This window comes from Triturus cristatus, chromosome 3_2 (assembly GCF_964204655.1).
Source record: "Triturus cristatus chromosome 3_2, aTriCri1.1, whole genome shotgun sequence".
NCBI classification, from domain to species: Eukaryota; Metazoa; Chordata; class Amphibia; order Caudata; family Salamandridae; genus Triturus; species Triturus cristatus.
The window spans coordinates 1,141,580,477-1,141,602,453 of record NC_140584.1 but is presented as its reverse complement, the minus strand read 5'-3'; the positions used below and the strand labels follow the sequence as shown (position 1 = coordinate 1,141,602,453).

The 21,977-nt window shown below is 42.3% G+C and overlaps 1 long non-coding RNA gene across 1 annotated transcript in view; it reads right to left on the bottom strand.

The window, feature by feature from the left end:
• Positions 1-208: 208 nt before the first annotated feature.
• LOC146859278 (uncharacterized) overlaps positions 209-21,977 on the bottom strand; it is a 126,311-nt gene continuing 104,542 nt past the window's right edge. The window contains exon 2 of the long non-coding RNA XR_014980079.1: positions 209-554. This is a non-coding gene — a long non-coding RNA (uncharacterized LOC146859278). The remainder of the gene's footprint in view (positions 555-21,977) is intronic.

The following is a 21,977-nucleotide window of genomic DNA, read 5'->3' as shown; positions in this document are numbered from 1 at the left end:
ACCTCTTAAGGTAAGTATAATACAGCATTGTTACATACAATGACATATGTGGTTAGGCTATGTCAAAACACTTATACACTATGCAACCTTTTTAATTCTTGTGTATATATACATAGGAAATGGTATCAGTATATTAGTGTACATTAAAAAAGCAGTGCATTTTCATAGTGTATCATAATAGATGTAGTGAAAACACATTAACTTGAGGTTGAGTTCAACAAATTTATTAATCAAGATTTTATTTTCTAACCAATATCTATGCTCGTGGAAGAGATGTGTCAGAAGCCGAGGGACATGAGGAATCTCACATGTGCTTTGATGTACCAGTTAATCTTCATAGCCAGGGCACAGCACCCTAAGCGGAATGCATGAATCGCAGAGTCACAGAACACACAGTGTGTCACCCAGGAACTTGTAGGGAGCTTGAGACAACTGCGGGGAAGATGTGGAGCTCCCACTCGTCATTTCACCAACAAATTGTGGGAACTGCTAATAGTGTCGAAAATGTGCTACTCTTTGGAGGGTTGAAGGCATCCGTGCTTACGGTTCATGAACTGCAACAAAAAGACAAACATGGAGAAAAGCATTATATTTGCTTGAAACCAGACTCCATGACTGAAAATCTAGATAGTTTGATAGATGCAAAGAAGGCTCTATGTATTGAATTAAATCAGAATATTATGAAGTGCTTAATTTGTAAAATGGGCCCTTTTCAGGAATCCACTGAATTTAGCATCACCCGTTGCCCAGGTCAGTGTGGCAAGTGACAGTTCCAACACAACTACTAACCATCACACTCCGCAAGTGTGACAATTCAGACTATTCCACTCCACCAAAGCCATATGAATGGCATATGCAGCAGGTACTACTATTTCTTAATGTATAATTCAGTTAATAAACTACTGTTCTTGTGCTCATCTGTAAATTATACTAGCAGCGCCACCATTGGGCAGACTTTCATAAGCGCTGATGTTGACAATTACATGCTGGTGCCAAGCAGCGGAAACCACCAGCTCAAATTAAGCACTGATATTATGAGTCGAAAGCGCAGAAAACATCAACACTCAGTACGTATTGATGGCGTACGTAGGTAAATTAATCACCTTGTACATGCCACTTCCACATTGTCATGGCGTACTGTCACCAACAAGTTAAAATGGGCCACTACCGCAGGGAAGAAGCTTGAGGCCTCATCAAAATACAAATGTTGTAGAAACAGTGCAAAGATTACAGATCTCAAGTGGTACACAAGTAGTAGCTGCCAAAAATGAGGATCAGTCTAGTTTTAGCATGTTTGCACAGATAGCATGATTTTTCATAGTGCTTTTGGGGAGAATGGAGGAGATACAACATCTACTTGTGGTAAACACAAAACATAGACATTTTATTTGTCATTTGTTATTTTTGGTGTGTTTAGGTTAGCAACACACATGTTATAGCTTTCATAACTTTTGTTTTATGTTATTATGTAACACATGTTATACCTTTTGTACCTTATATTTCACATTTTGTGACATAGAGTAATGTTACATTACTTTGCTTAATACATTAACATACCTGAAAATAAAGCGAGAATATGGCTTACCAACCACAAAGCATTTGTATTATTATGCTAAAATCATTTTGTACATTTATAACTTACCCTGTATAATAATTATTAGTTGCATTAGCACGGCGTACACGGCCTTCTGCTGTTCTTGTATCATCATGTTGTTGAGGTGCTGATGGTCTTCGTCCTCCTCATCAGACTCTGACTCAAACATCCTAACTCCCAATCCTTTTCGAGTCGCAATTTTGTGTAGAATTGCACCTGTTGCTACACTTTTAAACTAATGGAGACATCAGACTATACTTTTTTAAAGTCCAAAGGTCCTCCTGTTTTTCCATGTGCATCATTATGCCGACGCTCACTCTGTGTAGAAGAGTTCAGATGCTCCATTGCAAACTCCTTTAACAAAGGCATTGTTGAGGTGGGTGATGGATCTTCCCCCAAAGGTCCAGGCATTTCATGGGAATTTGATATTTATTTTTGTGGTGCACTGTAGGCATATTGCTGGATAGTGATCAGACTCCAGGCGCAAAATTATAATGCCTCACTTTTCAAATGTTGTCTTGTGTATCAATGCAGTCAAAGTCATCTTTGTATTTGACTACCATTGTTTTGATTTTTCTACTCTCCTTTCTGTGAAGAAAGCAAAGCTATATTTTTATTGATTGTTCAGAAAAAATTGGGGGACATTCGGGCGATGCGTTGGGAGTTTGAGAATGCTTCCTTGCTTCAAGTAATCATGTGCCCTCTAAAGCTGTATTGTGGCTTCAATAGAATAAAAAACGTTTCAATCTCTGCTTTACAGATGGTGGACTTGCTGAAAGGGTGTTGATTTCTCTTCCATTTTGCCTATTGGGTTCTCCTGGGCCTGAGTGCTTCCACAGATTGCTTCCCTGTCTTCTGCTGTCAGTGTACGAATCTTGCTGGTGGTTTGGGATACTCCATTCCAATAAGAGCTTTTAGACTTGCACAAGTTAGGCCTATCCATGTGCGGGAGATGAAGAGAGGGCTCTTCTGCTGATTTAGTTGACGCTATTTGATGGACTCATGAGGGCTGAGGGTAGTGCCGGTGTATTTTGATGAAGATTTTTGCACTAATTTCTGTACGTTTCTTGTGGTTTATAATACGGATGACCTGCAGAGCCTCATAGTTTACGATGCACGTTGTTACAGGAGGTCCACTTGACTCTTTTTATTTAAGGTTGAGTTGTCTCTTCCTTCCTATTTTGGAGTCTTGTTTCTTCTGTTCAGGTGGAAAGTCTTCTTCAAATGGCAATACTTTTTTTTAACTTTTTCTAAATTGTCCTTTAGTTGCTGTTGGAGCTTGGATGAGGATGAAGAATGTCTCTGTTCAATATCATGCTCTTCTGAAGCTCTCATATCACAGCTTTCAACGTGATTATTATATGAAGGGGGTTGTGGCTTTGTTTCTAATTTTTTATTTCCTATGGAATGGAGGGAAGAGCATTTAGTCTCTGGCTTAAAGCTGGTTGCAGTTTAATTTGCTATTAAATTGGCTTCTTTTGTTGCTTTTCAGCCATTTGTGTCTTGCTCAATTCTTTTTTTAATTGTAGGGTTTAATGTCTTCTCTAAATGTATCAAAGTCTGGCTGTTTTCCTTGATTTTCTGCTGCAGCAAAAACCCATCTTCTTTAGTTTGTTTATATCTGTCTAAAGTCATTGTATTTGCAGACTCATTTGCCAAAGGCACTAAAGTCCATTGTTGAGGTGGGAGATATATGTTCCCCCAAAGGACCAGGCATTTTCATGGAGTTTGTGAATGTTTCGTTTTTTGTGGTGCACTGTGGGCATATTTTTGGATAGCGACCAGGTTCCAGGCACAAAATTAGAATACTCCACTTGGTAAAAGTTGATTTTGATATCATAATGCAATTAGACTCATCTTTGTATTTTAATATCATTGTTTTGATTTTTCTACTCTCTCCTTTCTGTGCAGAAAGAAAAGCTGTATTTTTATTGAATGTTCAGAAAACATTTTTGGGACATTCCGTAAATACGTCAGGAGTTTGAGAATATGGCCTTTGTTCAAGTAATCATTTGCCCTATAAAGTTGTATTGCAGTTCTAATAGAATAACAAAAGTCTCACCCTCTGGGTTACAGCTGGTGGAAGTGATGAACGGGTGTCGATTTTTCTTCCATTTCACCTATTAGATGCTCCTGGGCCTGAGCGCTCGGACTGATTGCTTCCCTGTCTTGTGCTGTCAGTGTGCTGGTGGTTTGGGATAGTGCTTCCCCCAAGAGCTGAGAGACTTGTACAACTTGTGCCGTTCCAAAGTGAGGGATGATGAATGGGCTCTTCCCCTGATTTAGCTAGCGTTATTTAATGGACTGTGGAGGACTGAGGGTAGTGCTGGCGTATTTTGATGAAGGTTGTTTGCAGCAATTTCTGTCATTTCCCTGTGCTTTATAATAGGGTGCCCTGCGTAGCCTCATAATTTACGATGTACATAGTTACAGGAGGTCCACTTCACTCTTTTTTAAAGGTTGAGTTGTCTCTTCCTTCCTATTTTGGATTCTTTTGTTGGTGTTCTTAAGGAAAGTCTTGTTCATATGTCAGTACTTTTTTACTTTTTCTAAATCATCCAGGAGATGCTGTTGGAGATTGGCTGAGGAATGTGTCAGTACAATAACATTCTTGACTGAAGCTGTTAGATCACTGCTTTCAATGAGATTAGCATATGAAGGGGGTTGCGGCTAAGCTTCTTCTTATGGACGGGAGGGAATAACATTTTGTATTTGGCTTAATGTGGTTTGATTTGATATAAAAATTGCATTTCTTTGCTTTCAAGACATTTGTTTCTTATTCAATTCATTTTTTTAAAATGCTGGGCTAAAAGTCTTTAGCATTGAGTGGCTAGAATACTTTATTTCTTGCTGCAGCAAAATCCGCATTTTCTTTTGTCTGTTTATTGCTGCTTGTTGTATTTGCAGATGAATTTGTTAAAGGCAATAAGTCCATTGTTGAGGTGGGTGATGGATCTTCCCCCGAAGGTCTAGGCATTTTCATGGCGCTTTGATGTTTTTTTTTGTTTTTTTGTGGTGCACTTTAGGCCGATTGTTGGATAGAGATGAGGCTCAAGTCGCGAAATTAGTATGCCCCACTAGGCAAATGTTGATTTTTATACCATAAATCAAACAAACTCATCTTTGTATTTTAATACCATTGTTTTGATTTTTCTACTGTCTCTTTTCTGTGTGGAAATAAAGCTATTTTTTATTGATTGCTCAGAGAAACTTTTTGGGAGAACTGGGAGATATGTATGGAGGTTGAGAATGAAGCCTTGGTTCATGTAATCATGTGCCCTCTAATTTTCTATGACGGTTTTAATAGAATAGCAAAAGTCTCAAGCTCTGTGTTACAGCTTGTGGACTTGCTGAAAGGGTGTTGATTTTTCTTCCATTTTGCCTATTGGGTGCTCCTGGGCCTGAGCGCTCGCACAAATTGCTCCCTCTCTGGTGCTGTCAGTGTGCTAATCTTGCTGGTGGTTTGGGATACTCCTTACCTCGAAGAGCTCAGAGACTTGTGCAAGTTAGGCAGATCCATATGCAGGGGATGAAGAATGGGCTCTTCTCCAGATTTAGCTAGTGTTATTTGATGGACTGATGAGGTCTGAGGGTAGTGCTCACATATTTTGATGACGTTCTTTTACAATATTTTCTGTAGTTTTCTTGTGCTTTAATAGAGAGATGCCTTGGAAAGTCTCATAGTTTGAGATGGACAGAGTTGCATGAGTTTAATCTGATCTTTTTTTTAAAGTTGAGTTGTCTCTTCCTTACTATTCTGGGGTCCTTCCTGTTTCTTGAGTTCATGTGGAAAGTCTTGCTCAAATGTCAATACTTTTTTACTTTTTCAAAAATCATCCTTTAGATGCTTTTGGAGATTGGATGAGGAATGTGTCCGTTCAATATCATGCTCTTTTGAAGTTCTTGGATCACAGCTTTGAATGTGATTATTATACGAAGAGGATTGTGGCGTAGTTTCTAATTTTTTATTTTCTAAGGAACCGATCGAATAACATTTTCTTTTGGCTTAAAATTAGTTGCGGTTTGATTTGCTGTCAAATTGGCATTTTTTTTAACGTTTGAGTCATTTGTGTTTTATTGAATTTTTTTTAAATGCAGGAATTTAAGTCTTCTTTAAATGTATTATTGTGTGGCTTGTTTCCTTGACTTTTCTGCTGCATCAAAATCCCCATCTTGTTTAGTCTGTTTATATCTGTTTGCTGTTTTTTATTTGAAGACTCATTTTCCAAAGGCACTAAAGTTTGGGAAAGTTCTTACCTCAAAGAGCTTTAAGACTTGTACAAGTTAGGCTTTTTCATGTGAGGGAAGAGAGAGAGCTCTTCTTGTTATTTAATTGGCATTATTTGCTGGAATGATGGGGAATGAGGGTAGTGCTGGTGTATTTTGATTGATTGAGTTTTTTTGCACTATTTTCTGTAGTTTCTTGTGCTTTATTATAGGAATGCGCTGCAAAGGCTCATACTTTGCGAAGGAGGTCAACATGACTTTTTTTTTTAAGGTTGAGTTGTCTACTCCTTCCTATTTTGGCATGTTGGCACTTGTGTTCATGTAGAACGTCTTGGTCAAATGTGGATGAGGAAGGTGTCCGTTCAATATCTTGCTGTTCTGAAGTTTTTAGATCACAGCTTTCAATATGATTAGTATATGAAGGGGTTTGTGGCTCAGTTTCTAATTTTTTATTTCCTATGGAAGAGAGGGAATAGCATTTTATTTTTGGCTTAAAGCTGGTTGAGGTTCATTTGATATCAAATTTGCATTATTTTGCTTTTGAGTCATTTGTTTCCTATGCAGTTCTTTTTTTTAATGCATGGCTTATTGTCTTCTTAAATGTATGATTGTTCGGATGGTTTCCTTGATTTTCTGTAGCAGCAAAATCCCCATCTTCTTTGGACTGTTTATTGCTGTTTGCTTTTCCTGGATTTGCAGAGTCATTTGCCAAAGACAATAAGTCTATTGTTGAGGTGGGTGATGGATCTTTTCCTAAAGGTCCAGGCATTTTCCTGTTGGTAGGATTTTTATTTATTTGTAGTAGTATTTTCTAGGACTATTGCTGGATAGCAATCAGGCTCCAGACACCAAATTAGAATGCTCTACTTGACAAATATTGATTTTTGTATTGTAATGAGGTTGAACCCATTCTTGTAATTTAATACCATTGTTATGATCTTTCATCCCTCTCCTTTCTGTACAGAAAGGAACGCTATATTTGTATAGATTGTTCAGGATTATTGTTTTATTACTTTCGGGAAATAAATAAGGAGGTTGAGAATGTTCTCTTGGATCAAGTAATCATGTGCCCTATAAAGTTGTATTGCAGTTCTAATAGAATAACAAAAGTTTCAAGCTTTGGGTTACAGCTGGTGGACTTGCTGAAAAGGTGTTGAGTTCTCTTCCATTTTGCGTGTTGGGGGTAACTGGGCATGAGCGTTCACATAAATTGCTGCCATGTCTTGTGCTGACAGTGTACTAATTTTGCTGGTGGTTTGGAATACTCCTTCCCTCAAAGAGCTTATAGACTTGTACAAGTTAGGCCTATCCATATACAGGGGATGAAGAGAGGGCTCTTCTCCAGATTAAGCAAGTGTTATTTGATGGACTGATGAGGACTGAGGGTAGTGCTTTTGTATTTTGATGAAGTTCTTTTGCACTATTTTCTGTAGTTTTTTTGTTCTGTATTATAGTGATGCATTGCGAAGTCTCATAGTTTGAGATGGACATAGTTGCACGAGTTTAACTAGGCTCACTTTTTTTTGTGTTGAGTTGTATTTTGGGGGCCTGTTTCTTGTGTTCATGTGCAAAGTCTTGTTCAAATGGCAATACATGTTTACTTTTTCGAAATCGTCCTTTAGATGCCGTTGGAGATTGGATGAGGAATGTGTCCGTTCAATATTATGCTCTTTTGAAGTTCTTAGATCACAACTTTCAATGTGATTAGTATATAAAAGGGGTTGTGGCTCAGTTTCTAATTTTTTTATTTCCTAAGGAAGCGAGGGAATCACATTTTGTTTGGCTTATACTTGGATGCAGTTTAATTTGCTGTCAAATTTGCATTTTTTTGCATTTTGGTCATTGATGTTTTATTCAATTCTTTTTTAAATGCAGGGCTTAAAGTATTTTTTTATGTATCATTGTGTGGCTGGTTTCCTTGTTTTTCCTGCTGCATCAAAATCCCTCCCTTCTTTAGTCTGTTTATTGTTGCCTGTTGTCGTTGTATTTGCAGACTCATTTCCAAAGGCAATAGGTCCTGTAACGCCCTGAACGTCTCAGGATCGTTTAACAGACACGACAATGAGGACGCAACCACTAGTGAAGGGCTAGTTGTTTTAATGAAGGCAAATATAATACAAAGAATAAACAAGTTATAGTCACTGGAATCCTCCAGGCTAAGTACGTTACCAGCCCACAGCACGGATGGTCCTAACCGTCCTCTGCATATACGCCGGTCCCGGCGTATGCCAACAGAGGGCAGAAATGAAATGGCCGACAATGCCAATCGGTAGGCTGTGAGGGGCACGAAGAGTGTTGGGGAGAATCGAGGAGTCAGGGAAACACCCAGCCGGGGTCTCTACCTGAAGGGAGCAGCCGCTCAACCTCTTCCTCAGACTGCACCGGGACGCGGAGTCACCTCCTGGTGATGCGTCACCGATACCCCAATCACAAGCAAGAAGACTGAACCGAGAGCAGCCGCTCGATCGATCCTGTGGACTTCCGAGTCTGTAACGCGGCAAACACCTCCTGGTGTGCGTTACAGCTGGCAGTCCCTGTGTCTCTGGTCGGGCTGGGAGTTACGACTCCAACCAGCAAAAGCGCCACTGCGCTTGGACTCAGCCGAGTCAAAAAGCGAAGCTCAATGGTTGACCGGTAGAGCTTCCGGGTCCTTCACAGGTGACGATGGGGCAAGACACGGCCCAGGGAGTAACGACTCGACCTACCTCCGTTCTTGCCTTACTGGAGCACCACTCCGGAACACTGCTCTTCACTAAGCAGGTACGTCGGTGTGAACACAATATCCAACAGCGTTGTACCTCCCGGTTCCTCCCTTTATAGGGCGTGTTTTCCTTGAGTTATGTAACAGCTCTCCTGTTTACATAAGGGCGTGTTTCCTTGAGTTATGTAACAGCTCTCCTGTTTACCTAAGGGCGTGATTCCCTTGAGTTATGTAACAGCTCTCCTGTTTACATAAGGGCGTGTTTCCCTTGAGTTATGTAACAGCTCTCCTGTTTACATAAGGGCGTGTTTTCCTTGAGTTATGTAACAGCTCTCCTGTTTACATAAGGGCGTGTTTCCCTTGTATGACAGGAATTCTTGACAGGTCCACTGTTGAGATGGGTGATAGATCATCCCCGAAAGGTCCTGGCTTTTTCATGGGATGTGAATGGTTTCTTTGTGGTGCGCTTTAACCAATATTGGATGGTGGCTCATCAAAAATCGTGTTGAACATTGCTCCATCTCACATCACGCTGCGCGAACTGTTGCTTGGCATCTCTATCTTGTTTGTTGCTGTGGTGGATTGTATCACAGCAATGTGACTCACATCTTCCCGTCGCGCGAGGTGGCAGTGAATCTCAACGGGGACAACATTCTAAGTTTAGGTTTGCTTCAGGTGCATACAGCAGGTTTGCTAATTTAAAGTCAATTGTTGAATTTAAATTTGGCTGCTGTGTGTGGGATTTATTTCAATCTGCCCACCACCACAGACTGGACTATTGAAGCAACATTTCCCACTTTGTTAAATATTGGAGACTAGTTTTGTGCCCGTAGGCACTGGTTGGCCTGATCTTGCTCCCAAAATTAGAAAGGAGTTTATATTTCACAGTTTAGTATTGATCATTGCTGAAGAATTTTCTGCCTTTAATGCAGAAGTTAGCTGCTTTTCAAGGATGTATGTTTGCCGCTAAAGAGCTGAGATCATTATGTTTAATGCAGCTGAACACAATGAGGGCCATCAGTTAGATACCTGCGTCTGCTTTGCTGTGCGAAATGAGGGAGCGACAAATGGTGATTGCTGGGAATGGTGGGAGGGAGGACAAAGCTGGGAGGTTCCCAGTACAGCTTATGTAGTCAGAGAAGACACAACAGGTGGGTTGGGGAGGCCAAGTAGTTTAAGCCCAGGCAGCAAGGTAGCAGGGAGGGGGACAAGCAGATGGGGAGGCTCAGGGGGTGTTGTTCACATAGCCGCTATCATTGGTCACAGCTGACAGCATCCACTCCAGTGTCTCAGAGACTCCAGAAGACATGGGAAGCCGACAATGAGCAGATCAAGAGAAAAGCAAAGCTTCTCTGTACGTATCTGCACAAAGCATGCAGCGGGAGGGGGGACAAATTAACAGCCTTGTCATGGAATGTAAATGGACTGGGGAACAAAAAAGAGATAGATAGTGGCCCAGTATCTAAAACACCACAAATCGGAAGTAGCAATGTTACAGGAAACACACCTGAAGGGAAAGAATTGTGAGGCAATAAAAAGGGGGGTATAAAGTGCTGGCCCATTCGGGATACACATCCAACTCAAAGGGAGAAGTCAATGCTCATATATCCTTTACTTTACGCGGGTCGACGTCCAAGAGTGATAAGTTGAAGAGTTGTGCTGCTAGTATGGCATGTAAATCAACCTTTGCTCCCTGTACATCCCACCTAAACTCCATGCAGAGACCTTGCAGAGACAGGACACCCTCCTATTGCTCCTACCTGAGGGGATATTAATTTTAGGCAACTTCAATCTAGTGGTGTGTGATACGAAGGACAGATACTGACAATGACAGGAAAGGGAGGGGCAGACTCCTTCGGTGGGATTCCTTAGGGCAAATGGTCTGACATCTGGACAACCAGCACCACAGGGTACGACAATGCACTTTCCACTCCAGAGCACACAACAGTTTAACACATTTAGATTATTTCCTCGCCCAATGTATCCAGGTTGAGAGATTCACTACACTAGACCGATTGTGAGCGAAATAGCAAATTACTGATCGATGTGGGACGAGCTCCAGGACCCATATGTATATAGGGACAGGGCCTGGACTCTAGACCCATGATACCTCAAAGATAGATGCGATTTGAGAACAGGCACTGTCTGCTACTTTGAAGAAAACTGTAACCTAAGATCTCATAACGTGGGAAACCTACATGGTGGTCCTGAGGGGGCAGGCTATTAAGCAGGTTGAGGAAACAGAAGGGAACAAGCCGATAAACTAGGGTGCAGGATTCTAACACTCTAACAGAAGTTTCTAAAGTATGGATATAAGGCCATTACTGAGGTTACGATGGCAAGAGTACCCGGACCTGGCTGACAATAAAGTGAATTCCACCACCTTGGTTGGCCTCGCAGTACTGACAAAACGAGGTAGGCAATAAACCTGGGAAGTTCCTGCATCGCCGAGCAAGAGAGGGATAGAAATTAGGTGTAGGAAATACAGAGGGAGAAGGAGCTGCCCATCAAGGGGAACACATAAATAGTGGCAGAAAGCACAAGTCACTATCTATGGACAAAGGAGACTTCCTCAAACATATACGCCTCCTGGTCCTCATACCAGAGGAAACAAAAGAACTAGACGAAGACATAGGATAAGGTGAGATAGTTCTGGCCATCAAAGACATTCCTCTGGGAAAGCTCCGGGGTTGAACAAACTTCCTATAGAACTATATAAAAGAATGGCTTAGTGCCGCACAAGAGACAGATGTTCCTTGAAGCCAATGAAATAGGCCACTTACGCTATGACCAACAGTTATCCATTATAGTGGAAGTCCTGAAAGACAGGAAACCAGCAGATAGCTGTACCTTTCTATAGGCGTATATCACTACTAAATGCAGAAAGTAAGATCCTAGCTAAAGTACTGGCCACTTGGCTAAGGCAGGTCAATTGTAAACTGGTGCATCTGGAGAAGTTGGGCTTCATGCCTCATAGGGGCATTAGGCTGAACCTCAAACACCTATATGGCAACCTTACCTTGTAGCTGAGAAAGTCTTCGACACTCTGGAGTGGACATACCTACCTGGAGTGTTGGGAAAAGTAGGTATAAGGCCATGCTTCCGGTGGTAGATGAATCCTCTCTATTGTTGAGCAATGACAAGTGTAACAGTAACTGTTACTATATGTGTACTCCCTTTGGACTGGAGAGGGGGATGAGGCAGGCTTGTCTACTATCCCTTTTGCTATTTTTGCTTTTGCTGAAACCCCTGAAGTGCACATACCCAAATTGAGTGTTGGAAAGAGTGTGGATAGGCCCCTGCTTCTGATAAAGGTCTTCTATAGTAAATCAATGGTGAATGTATAAGTAAATGGTACTATATTGTGCTCCCTTCGGGTTTGAGAGGGGTACAAAGCAGTGATGACCTCTTTCCCCAATGCTATTTCCACTTACGCTGGAACCCCTGGCCTGCTGGATCCGGGAAGACATGCTGGATTTAGGGACCGGGTGGGAACGAAGACTGGCTGGTAAGCAAATCTTACTCTACGCTGATCATATCCTCTCGTAAATGTTGCACCCTAATGACACCATCCCTAGGCTCCTACACATTTTCCAAATGTTCTGCACATTCTTGGGATATACCATCAACTTGGAAAAATCCCTAATCTATCCCGGGAGGAGAGATACAGAGAAACCATACTAACAGTTCTGGAGGAATTGAAATATTTAAGGATATTCTTAACAGTTATGCTAGGCTGAGCCACAATGTTCAAAATGATCACTCTGTCCTTTATGAGATCCAAAATCCCCTTTACAGGATCCTGCCGTAATTCTTTAGAAAAGCTGCAGACAGGAGGCCTGTGCTCAGATGGGAGACATGTCTGATTGATGAGCCCCAGACACAGGCTCCCCACGCCGCCTGGCAGAGGTGAAATAATACCATCCCGAGTCAGCACCCAGCGGATATTGGCAGGCTGAATGCCTCATACAGCACCCGATGTGTAGTTTAACCCTCAGGTGAGGCCTCCTGACTGCCTTTTCTTTCCAGATACACATCCCCTGAACACATGATGATAGCGGACATATACTAAGGGATCGCTGAATTGAAAGCAAAGGCCTCGAATAGACCTTTTGCTTGAAGATGAAACAAAGGTGAATTCACATAAATTAGCCTTTGCAATGCCTAACCACAGAATACAGGGAGATTTGCGGGGACTGGTTTCTTTATAGTCTTACCTCCCACATTTGAACTTAAGGACTTAGTGAACTAGATGCGAGTGGTTTCTCGGGTGCATATGTCCCAGATTGGGCATGTATAGCATGGATGCTTCTCTATGACGTCCTTTGGGCTTCTTTCCTTTGACTGCCACTGCCCATGATATTTGGCTAGATTGGTTTGGGGTCGACCTGGATGATTGCTTTATTGCAAGAATACTAATCTGCTGAATGTCACGTAAGTCTGGGAGACAGAAGCGGCTTGGTGAGTACTGAGAATCCCCTGGCCTTGCTGCAGGCTGGCCCCCTAAAACAGCAATTCAGCTGCATTAAACAAAGGCCTCATGATGGCCAGTAACAAAGGAGAGTTAGGAACCCCCATAACGAAGGAGAATCTATACATCTGCCTAGGGGACCTGCATGATAGACATTCAAATATGATGACAAAAATGCATAAGTCATTAAGGCGTACTTAGCTTCTGATCTCTCGGAAGTGACTAAGGAAATAAAGGTAGTGGGTGACCTGGTGGCATCCAATGAAGATGATATAATCGCCATGAGCAAAGACGTCAAGAACATACTGGATTCCCAATCTAATAAGGTTGAATAAATAAAGACTCTGAGAAAATTGTACAGTCTTGGAAGACTGATCACGGCAAGATAATATGCTGATCCGGAAAGTTCCAGAACAAGAGGAAGCTAATGACATCATCCTGTAATGTAAGACTCTTTTTCAAATTGTACTAAAGGAGGGCCAACCACATGAGATTCCTATAATCTGAGCACATTGAGTGAGAGCACCACCGGAAGCACCAGGTGCCTGCCCCTGCAATTATTATAGTTCAGCTAGGGTACTCGCAGCTAAAGGACAATATTATTTCGAGAATTAGATCAGCAAATGTTTTGAGAATATATTCTTGACCTCTTCTAGGATCTTTCATGTGCAACCTTGAAAACATGGTGCATGCTATCCTTAGTGACTCCTCGGCTTTTGTAGTAGGCAAATACATTATAGGCTGATGATTCCCTGTGCATTGTGGTTTCAGCTACACTCTAAATCCCATATTATCTGCACAGTATAGGAGGTACAACAATTGCTGGGACTATCGAGAAGCAGCCTAAGTATCATTGAAAGGACCAATGATAGCCCACCATGGGAGCAAAGAGAGAGCCCGCAATCCCGAATGAGGGAAGGAGTAAATCGCCATAGGAAATCGAGTACATGTTGGAGAATATTTATGCTACCCGCCAGGCAGCTCGAAAACTGGACAAACAAGGAAAGGGACTTTAAGGAGGGCCACAGGAGTGCTATGGGTGTATGGAGAGCAGCACTGACTGGGGAAGAAGTATTAAATGCAATATCGACCATGAACCCTGACAAACCCCCGGGAACGAATGGTCTCACCTATCGCTTTAGCAAACATTTTGTGCCCGAACTGATCCCCACTTATTAATACTATTCAATCCTTTATGTAATTGCGAATGGTTCCACCCTCAATATCTATAGAAAATATTGCTCTCATTTCTAAGCCTGGCAAACCAGCTGATAAATAAAAGCTCTTTTAAATTCGGATAGCAAGATTTTCGCAAACATGCTGTCCAGTCGATTCATGCCTCATTGGCCCTACCATATTGACTATGATCAGGCAGGTATTGTCCCATGGAGACCAGCTGCTGATAATATTTGCCGAGTTATTCATCCAATTGGAAAGGTTAGGTTCAGGAAGATCTCCAAATCGAAACGAAGCGCTTGATAGGGTCAGTTAGATATTTCTTTTTTAGGTGCTAGAAGTTATCTGGTTTGGCCCAAACCTGCCCACTTGGATATGTGCTAGCTATAATCAATCTACAGCAAATGTCATGATTAATGGGGCATGCTGGACCATGGCCCTATCTAGTCAAGGGAGACAGGGATGCCCCCCTCATCTCTTTTATTTGTATTGGCAATGGAGACATTAGCTGCCATTGTTCGGCAGCTAAGGTATCCCCTTTTGGGATGACAAACATAAAACACATTTGTTCACGGATGATATCTTACTAACACTGGTAGAAAGTTTGGGAATCCTAGTGGAAACTATGGTGATTCAAGGTTTATCTAGGCAAATCTAAAATGCTCATCGTAGGTATATCACCAGAGGTCAAAACTAGACTCCTGAAGTGGGCTGCAAATTTCTTTTTTTATATCTGGGTGTCTGTGCAGGAAAGTAGCATCTGCTTTTATGGTTACCCCCACTTTTTGCCTAGTGCTATGCTGTTTCTGACTAGTATGACTGGGATCTTGCTAATCAGGACCCCAGTCTGTGTGCTTTCGACCCTAAATTGGTATGGTAAGTCCTTAGTGTAGGAAGCTGGGTTTCAGTTGCAGTAAACACCCCACTTTTAGCCAGGCTACTGATGCACTTTCAATTAATGTATCCTGGGTCCCTGCCAATCAGGTTCCCAGGACCTGTGTCCTTTCCCAAGACTGTACCTTGTATCCCCCAAATGGCACTTTTCTGGCCACATGTCAGTCCCTTGTAAAAGGTACCTTGGGTACCAAGGGCACTGTGGCCAGGGAAGGGACTTATTGTGCCACCCTTAGAGGCCCTGTACCTTTAGACACACCCACACTGCCATTGCAGGCTGTGTGTTTTGGTGCAGAACAAAGTGAAGAGTCGACGTGGCACACATCCCTGTGTGCCATGCCTACAACCCACTGCCCTGCCATAGGTCAGCCCTCCTCTACCTGGGTGCACTGTACCAGTGGTGAGGGTACAGGTGCGCGAGCCCTGTACCCCTACAGTGTCTAGACCAATTCTTAGACATTGTAAGTATAGTAATGCCATTAAGGGTATATAGTGCTGGGAGTTTGTCATTACAAACTCCATGGCACCAAAATAGCTTTACTGAAAACTGGGAAGTTTGGTTTCAAACTTCTCAGCACATTAAACCCACCCCGATGCCAGTGTGGGTTTACCCCGAAATACCAACTCCCACAAACTTGTACTTACCTGCAAACCGATAACTTAATTTCCTCCCATAGGTTTGCTTTAACTGTTTTCAGTGTGGAGTTGGTTTGTATGAAACACTGTAAAACTGCAAATGTACAAAACCTGATTTACTTACCTTTTCTCTAGGAAATGTCCCAGTGTGACATCTAGGCATATCACAATGCGTAGAAAAAGTAACTTAAAAAGTAACGCACAAACTAATCTGTAAAGTAACTGAAAAGTAACTTTGAAATATTGACTTATCTGTTGGGAGCTCCTTTTGTATTACCCGCTGTTGCTATCTTGCCGCCTATGCCTGACTGAGGAGTTGCGAGCAGGAGGGGACTCCATTTCCCGGCAGCCCCATGGGTGTGCACACCGCAACGGTCACCAAATGCGCCAGGAGGCGCTTAAAGCAGGCCCAGGGCTCCCGCAGCACGGGAGCTCCTTTTGTATTACCCGCTGTTGTTGTCTTGCCGCCAACACCTACGCCTGACTGAGGAGCCGCGAACAGGAGGGGAATTCCATTTCCCGGCAGCCCTACAGGCGCGCACGCTGCGATGGTCACCAGATGCGCCAGGAGGCGCTTAAAGCAGGCCTAGGGCTCTGGCAGTGCGGGAGCTCCTTTTGTATTACCTGCTGTTGTTGTCTTGCCACCAACGCCTACGCCTGACTGAGGAGCCGCGAGCAGGAGGGAGACTCCATTTCCCGGCAGCCCCATCGGCACGCACACCGCAACGGTCACCAGATGCGCCAGGAGGCGCCTAAAGCAGGCCCCGGGCTCCCGCAGCGCGGGACGCGCGCAGGCGGGCATGTCTGCGCCCATCTTAGACCGAATGATACCGGGCTGGGCCAATTCCCTAAAATCTCTGCTCCAGCTCTTGGTGAAGTACTACTTCCAATTTGTTCTCCCCCTTGTTCTTGTATTGCTATCATGAGTAAGCGTAAACTAGGTGCAGGTCATGGTGTCATTCGGCACTTGATGCTTTTTTATTGAGGGCCGAGTCGGCACTTATCCACGAAATAAAACTTACGGAATGCAGACTATCTTTAGAGCCTTTGCCCATGCCATCACAGTCTAGACCTGCCCCTGCTGACCCGCTTCCGCTAAGTAGACATGAAACGTCCTCTCCCTGAATTAGCCTGATACATCAATCGGAGTCGGAGACGGAAATAGCCTCCCCTATATCCCCTGACCTGGAACGCAGGTATGATGGGCCCAACGTAATTATTAGAGACCGTAAAGCTACATTGAGCCCTGAAACTATTAACGAACCCCAACCAAAAAAAATAACTTCGGTGGAATCTTCATTAACAAAACTGGAGGAACTTGTCCACTCGGCCTCTTGTCAAAGCACATGATCGGATACTATATGTAACAGGGGGATGGATAAGAGGGCCGACCAAGCTGGAAGCAGTTTTACTAATGGACAGGTTCAAAATGTAACTACTAATTTAACTACTCTAACTAACACTTTCCCCAGTATAGTTAATTCCCCCCCACTCGGAACGGGCATCCACCCCCTAAAGCAGGACTCCCCCAGTAGATCCTCAAGTCCACTTACAATGTAGGGGCGACCCCACCATACCAGTTGTCAAAGGTGCAGATGGCCCATTAGATACTATAAAGCACACTACATATGGGGATGGAGGGAGAGGCTTAAATACTCAAGAACATCAGAAATCCATTCATGGTAATTCCACTACTTTAACACAAAATTTACACCTGCCGCCAGGAGCAACCCCCTATACGGTTGTCCTGGCAAATGTTCCATCTCTCCCACATAATGCTTTTGAGCACTGGTCCACTTTAAGGAATAAATCGTTACACTTTCTAAGCTCAAGGACTGGCATAAAAAATATTCTTTTTTCAGAATTCAAAATGGCCAGGAGAATAGGGTGGGTGGGCAACTCAGAAAAAAAACTAGGGGGGGACTGTGTTGTGTTAACCTTTAGCTCTCCCTTCTTAGTGCAGACAATCTTCGATAAGGGAGGCAATTGATTTGAGAACGTTCTGGACATAAACATATTACCACTAGGCCATTTTTATCAACCCCCTAGACCTCGCTAGGATCCACCCGTGGAGGTGAATCATTCAGGGAGCAGGCTGCATAGATATCTCGTCCCAGTGAGTAACTGATTTGATATTTTGAACCCACTGGAAGAGATAGACTGACTGACCACAGGGTTTGCTGGTCACCACACTCTTAATTTAGGCTTGCATAACGAAAGGGGCTATCATGCTAGCTCACAGTAAAGTAACTCTGGCCTGGCTCACAGAGAGAGAGACAGATGCTTGCCCTCCCCTGTTTCAAGGAAGGTGAGGGAAGCAGGTTTAAGCATTATTAATTTGAATCCAGATGCCCCATCTGAACCTCTAGTACATCTAGGCACAGAACACGCAAGCAATAACACAGACGGGGTGCCGCCTGGTAATGTAGCCATGACTAATGCTGTACCTATTAGCAATACAGGACTCTGTAAAATTGTATCATGGAATATCTCTGGCATACGTTCAAAGTTGAATGACTCTACGTGGTGGGACTATATATTAAAATGTAAGATATTATGTTTCCAGGAAACATGGTCCAAGGAAGCATATCACTTGAATGGGTATTAGGACTTATCATACGCCCGCTGTAGATGGGGTGAGGGGAAGGGCTAAGGGTGGGTTATACACGTACATATCAAGTAGTTTTAAGGTAAAAAAGATAACAATGCCTGTAAATGAAGCATATTATCGGATGATTGTTATTCATGTAGGTGGGAAACATTGTATAGCTTTAGATAATTTTTATAATAACATTCTTCCAGATAAAACTGCGGCCATTGTCAAAAAGTTGACTAGGGATCTGAAATCTGTAATTAATAACAAGGCCAAAGATACTGTGTTAGTGTTGGCAGGGGATTTTAACTGTGCACTGTGCCCCAATACAGGTGATAATTCATGTGGTCTCCTAAATGAAGGGACAAGTCATTCTCATTTTCGGCGTTCCGTGTTGGGAGAGTTGTTTAATGAATTAATCTATAGCTTTGATTTGGGTTTTGTGAATGAACTATGCCCATTGCCTCCACCCATGCCATGGACTTTCAATGGAAGAGGCCTATTTTCTACAATAGATTTTATTTTAATATTGAATAGCTATGCGCATACTCTTCACTCATTCACCGTAGATGATATCCCTTTGAGTGATCATTTTCCCACCTGTCTCTCAGCTCTACTTACATCAACTGAACATACCAGTCCAGATAAAGATGACCATTTGTTAGGAAATATAGCCATTGGGAAAACAAATGGATATTCTTTGCGCTGGTCAATGGTAGACCCAGACGCAGTTACCAAGGCTGTGATCGATAAATGCAATTCCACTTCGAGACATGCCTGAGTGAATCAGCTGCTCCAGATACTATCTTATCCTCTTTTAAGCCGATAACTAACGCAGTAAGAGAATCTCTGTTAACGCGGAAATGCAATAAGGGTCAATCACGTGGATGGTTTGATTCTGGGTGTACCTTAGCATACTCTAAGCTAAAAGACGCTTTACATGAGAATCCAAGAAATCTGGACAGAGTGAGGCAGGCTAGAACAGATTATAAGCAAGTCTTAAGAAACAGGAAAACTATTTTGAAGAATGAGGCCTGGGAGGTCCTACATAAAGCTGCTATGCAGAAAGATGGCTCGGCGTTCTGGAAGGAGGTTAAAGTGCCTTTTTGGACCAATAAAGGAGGACCGTCTATTGAAATTGCCATTACTGAAGAACAATGGATCAAACACTTTTCAAAACTATATAATGGCGAGGTAAATTTCAGTGTGACACTTAGTAACGTTGAAGAGGAACACACTTTGGTCCCATTTTTCCCCTACTTAGATCTGCAGTTCACCTTGGACGAGGTGATACGGGCACTCTCTGCAAGTCAGGGTGGCAAGGCCAGACGGGGTACATGTAGACCTATATAAGTCAAACATTTCCCTGTGGGGCCCAATAATCGTCCAGGTAATTACCGCTAGTTGCCGTACCCCTTTTTTATCTACCTGGGTGGAATCCACTATAGTTTCAATTTTAAAAAGGGGGGACCGCCAGATCCAGGTTGTTGTAAACCTATCTCTTTACTGGACGCTATGACAAAAATAGTAGGACGCATACTATTAGAAGGTCTACAAGTCTGGGCTGAGGACAACTCGGTTTTGTCCAACTTACAATATGGTTTTCATGCAGGCTTGGGGACGGTAGAGCAGAGCTTAAATCTTTCAATTATAGTGGGGAAATACACTAGGGCGAAGAAGGGAAAGCTGTTATTAGCGTGTGTGGACCTCACAGCAGCTTTTGACTGTGTGATTCACAGTAAACTCTGGTTTAACATTAGAAGCTATGGGCGTTGATGTTCAGATTATTTATTTCCTGAAACGTTTTTATACTGATGCGAAGGCTCGTGTACGTTGTGGTTTAAAGGGTGAGTGCTCGGCCCCGTTTATAATAAGGAGGGGGGTCAGACAAGGATGTGTCCTGGCCCCTAAGGATATGTTTGTGGCAGGACAGATGATTGGGGTAACTAAGAGATTTTTGTATCTCTGAATTCTCTTTGACAAAAACGATACATGAGCACAAGCAGTTTCAGCAAAAAAAATAGTGTTATTAAGATCAATAAATGCCCTGACAAACTTTGCAAAAAACTTAGGCAGGAGACCACCAGTAGCACTGATCAAAATTTATAAAGCAAAGGGTGTCAAAGGGTGTCTCCACTGTGGTCTATGGGGCAGGGGTCTGGGGATTTGCTTATTTGCTTCCAATTCAACGGGCGGAAAATTATTTTCTAAGATATATTTTATCCATCCCGAAGAGTACATCATCGTTTATATGTCACGCAGAGCTGGGTCTCCCCTTTATTTCTGACTTAATAACATTGGAGCCAGTTCTATTATGGCACAGGCTCTGGACTAGAGAAGAAACACAGTTAAATCGAGAGATCTTGACAGACACCTTGAAACTAGAAGGGGCCCTAAAGATCCCATGGCTGCGATACGTTTGGAACTTCTTACAAGACTTAGGTCACTTAGAATATTTTACTAATCCAAGAACCATTGACATAACGAGGAGGGACTTAAAAAAGGAGGCTTTGAGGCTACTGTACACTATTAGAGTATCCTCAGAGATTACAAAGCCGACCGTTATGAACAATCAGTTGATTTTAACCACTTTTAATATCCAACCCTATTTAACTTTTGTACCAGGTGTTTTTGATAGATTTTTCTTGACTAGATTCAGGCTGGGGGTCTTTCACAGACATGTCACCATTCCCAAAATGAATGACTGGGCACAAGACTCTGATATGTGAACTTGTGATAATCGATCGGCACAGTCCACGATACATGTTGCTCTTTTTTGTAGATTCTATCTTGATGTAAGGAAAGTTTGTATATTACTGATTCTGAAATAGCTGGGGCTCCGTCGATACCTACCAGCTCTCCTCGTGCTCCAACTTTTAGACAATACGCACAATGTTTTTAGGATTGTAACTTTTTTTAAACGAGTTTTGAGCACAGGCAATGTATGTTTATTTAATGTGTGTTTATTTATCTGACTTTAAATATGATCAATTATATAATGTTTATTACCTGCCATTATTTATGGGTGACATTCTGTACTTTTGTTTTGTATTTTAATCTATGAAATAATTGTTGTTATATTTTATGTGCTTTTATGATTGTTTACATAGCAATCGAATAAAGCTTTCCTTGACTTGACTTACCTGTATTTCAACCAACTGCATTTGAACCTGCATTCAACTGTAAAACATTGCATAATATTTTGCAAAGTATTATTTTACTTACCTGTACCAGGCTTAGCTTGGTTCTAGAAATAAAATAACTTAATATTATTTTTATAGAAACAAATTGGTCTGAGTTCAGTGTTTGAGTGTGTGACATCATTTGCTGACTGAGTGTGTACAACAAATGCTTAACACTACCTTCTGGTAAAGCCTTACTGCTTGCCCACACTACCACAAATAAAGAGTAGGGTAACTACTTTCCCCTCTGCCTACCCTTTGGGGATCCACTGGACTCTGTGCACACCATACCTCATTTTGGTATAGAATATACAGAGCCAGCTGCCTACATTGGTGGGTCAGTGGTGGGGCATTCAACTTTGCATTTGTTGGACTGACGTTTTGAACATCTGATCACACGACAGGACTCTTAAATTGTCTTTAGAATTCTGAATTTTTTGAATTGACAAATTTTTCCAAATTACTAAAAGTATTGTTAGGACCTTGGTTAAGTCCTTTTAGAA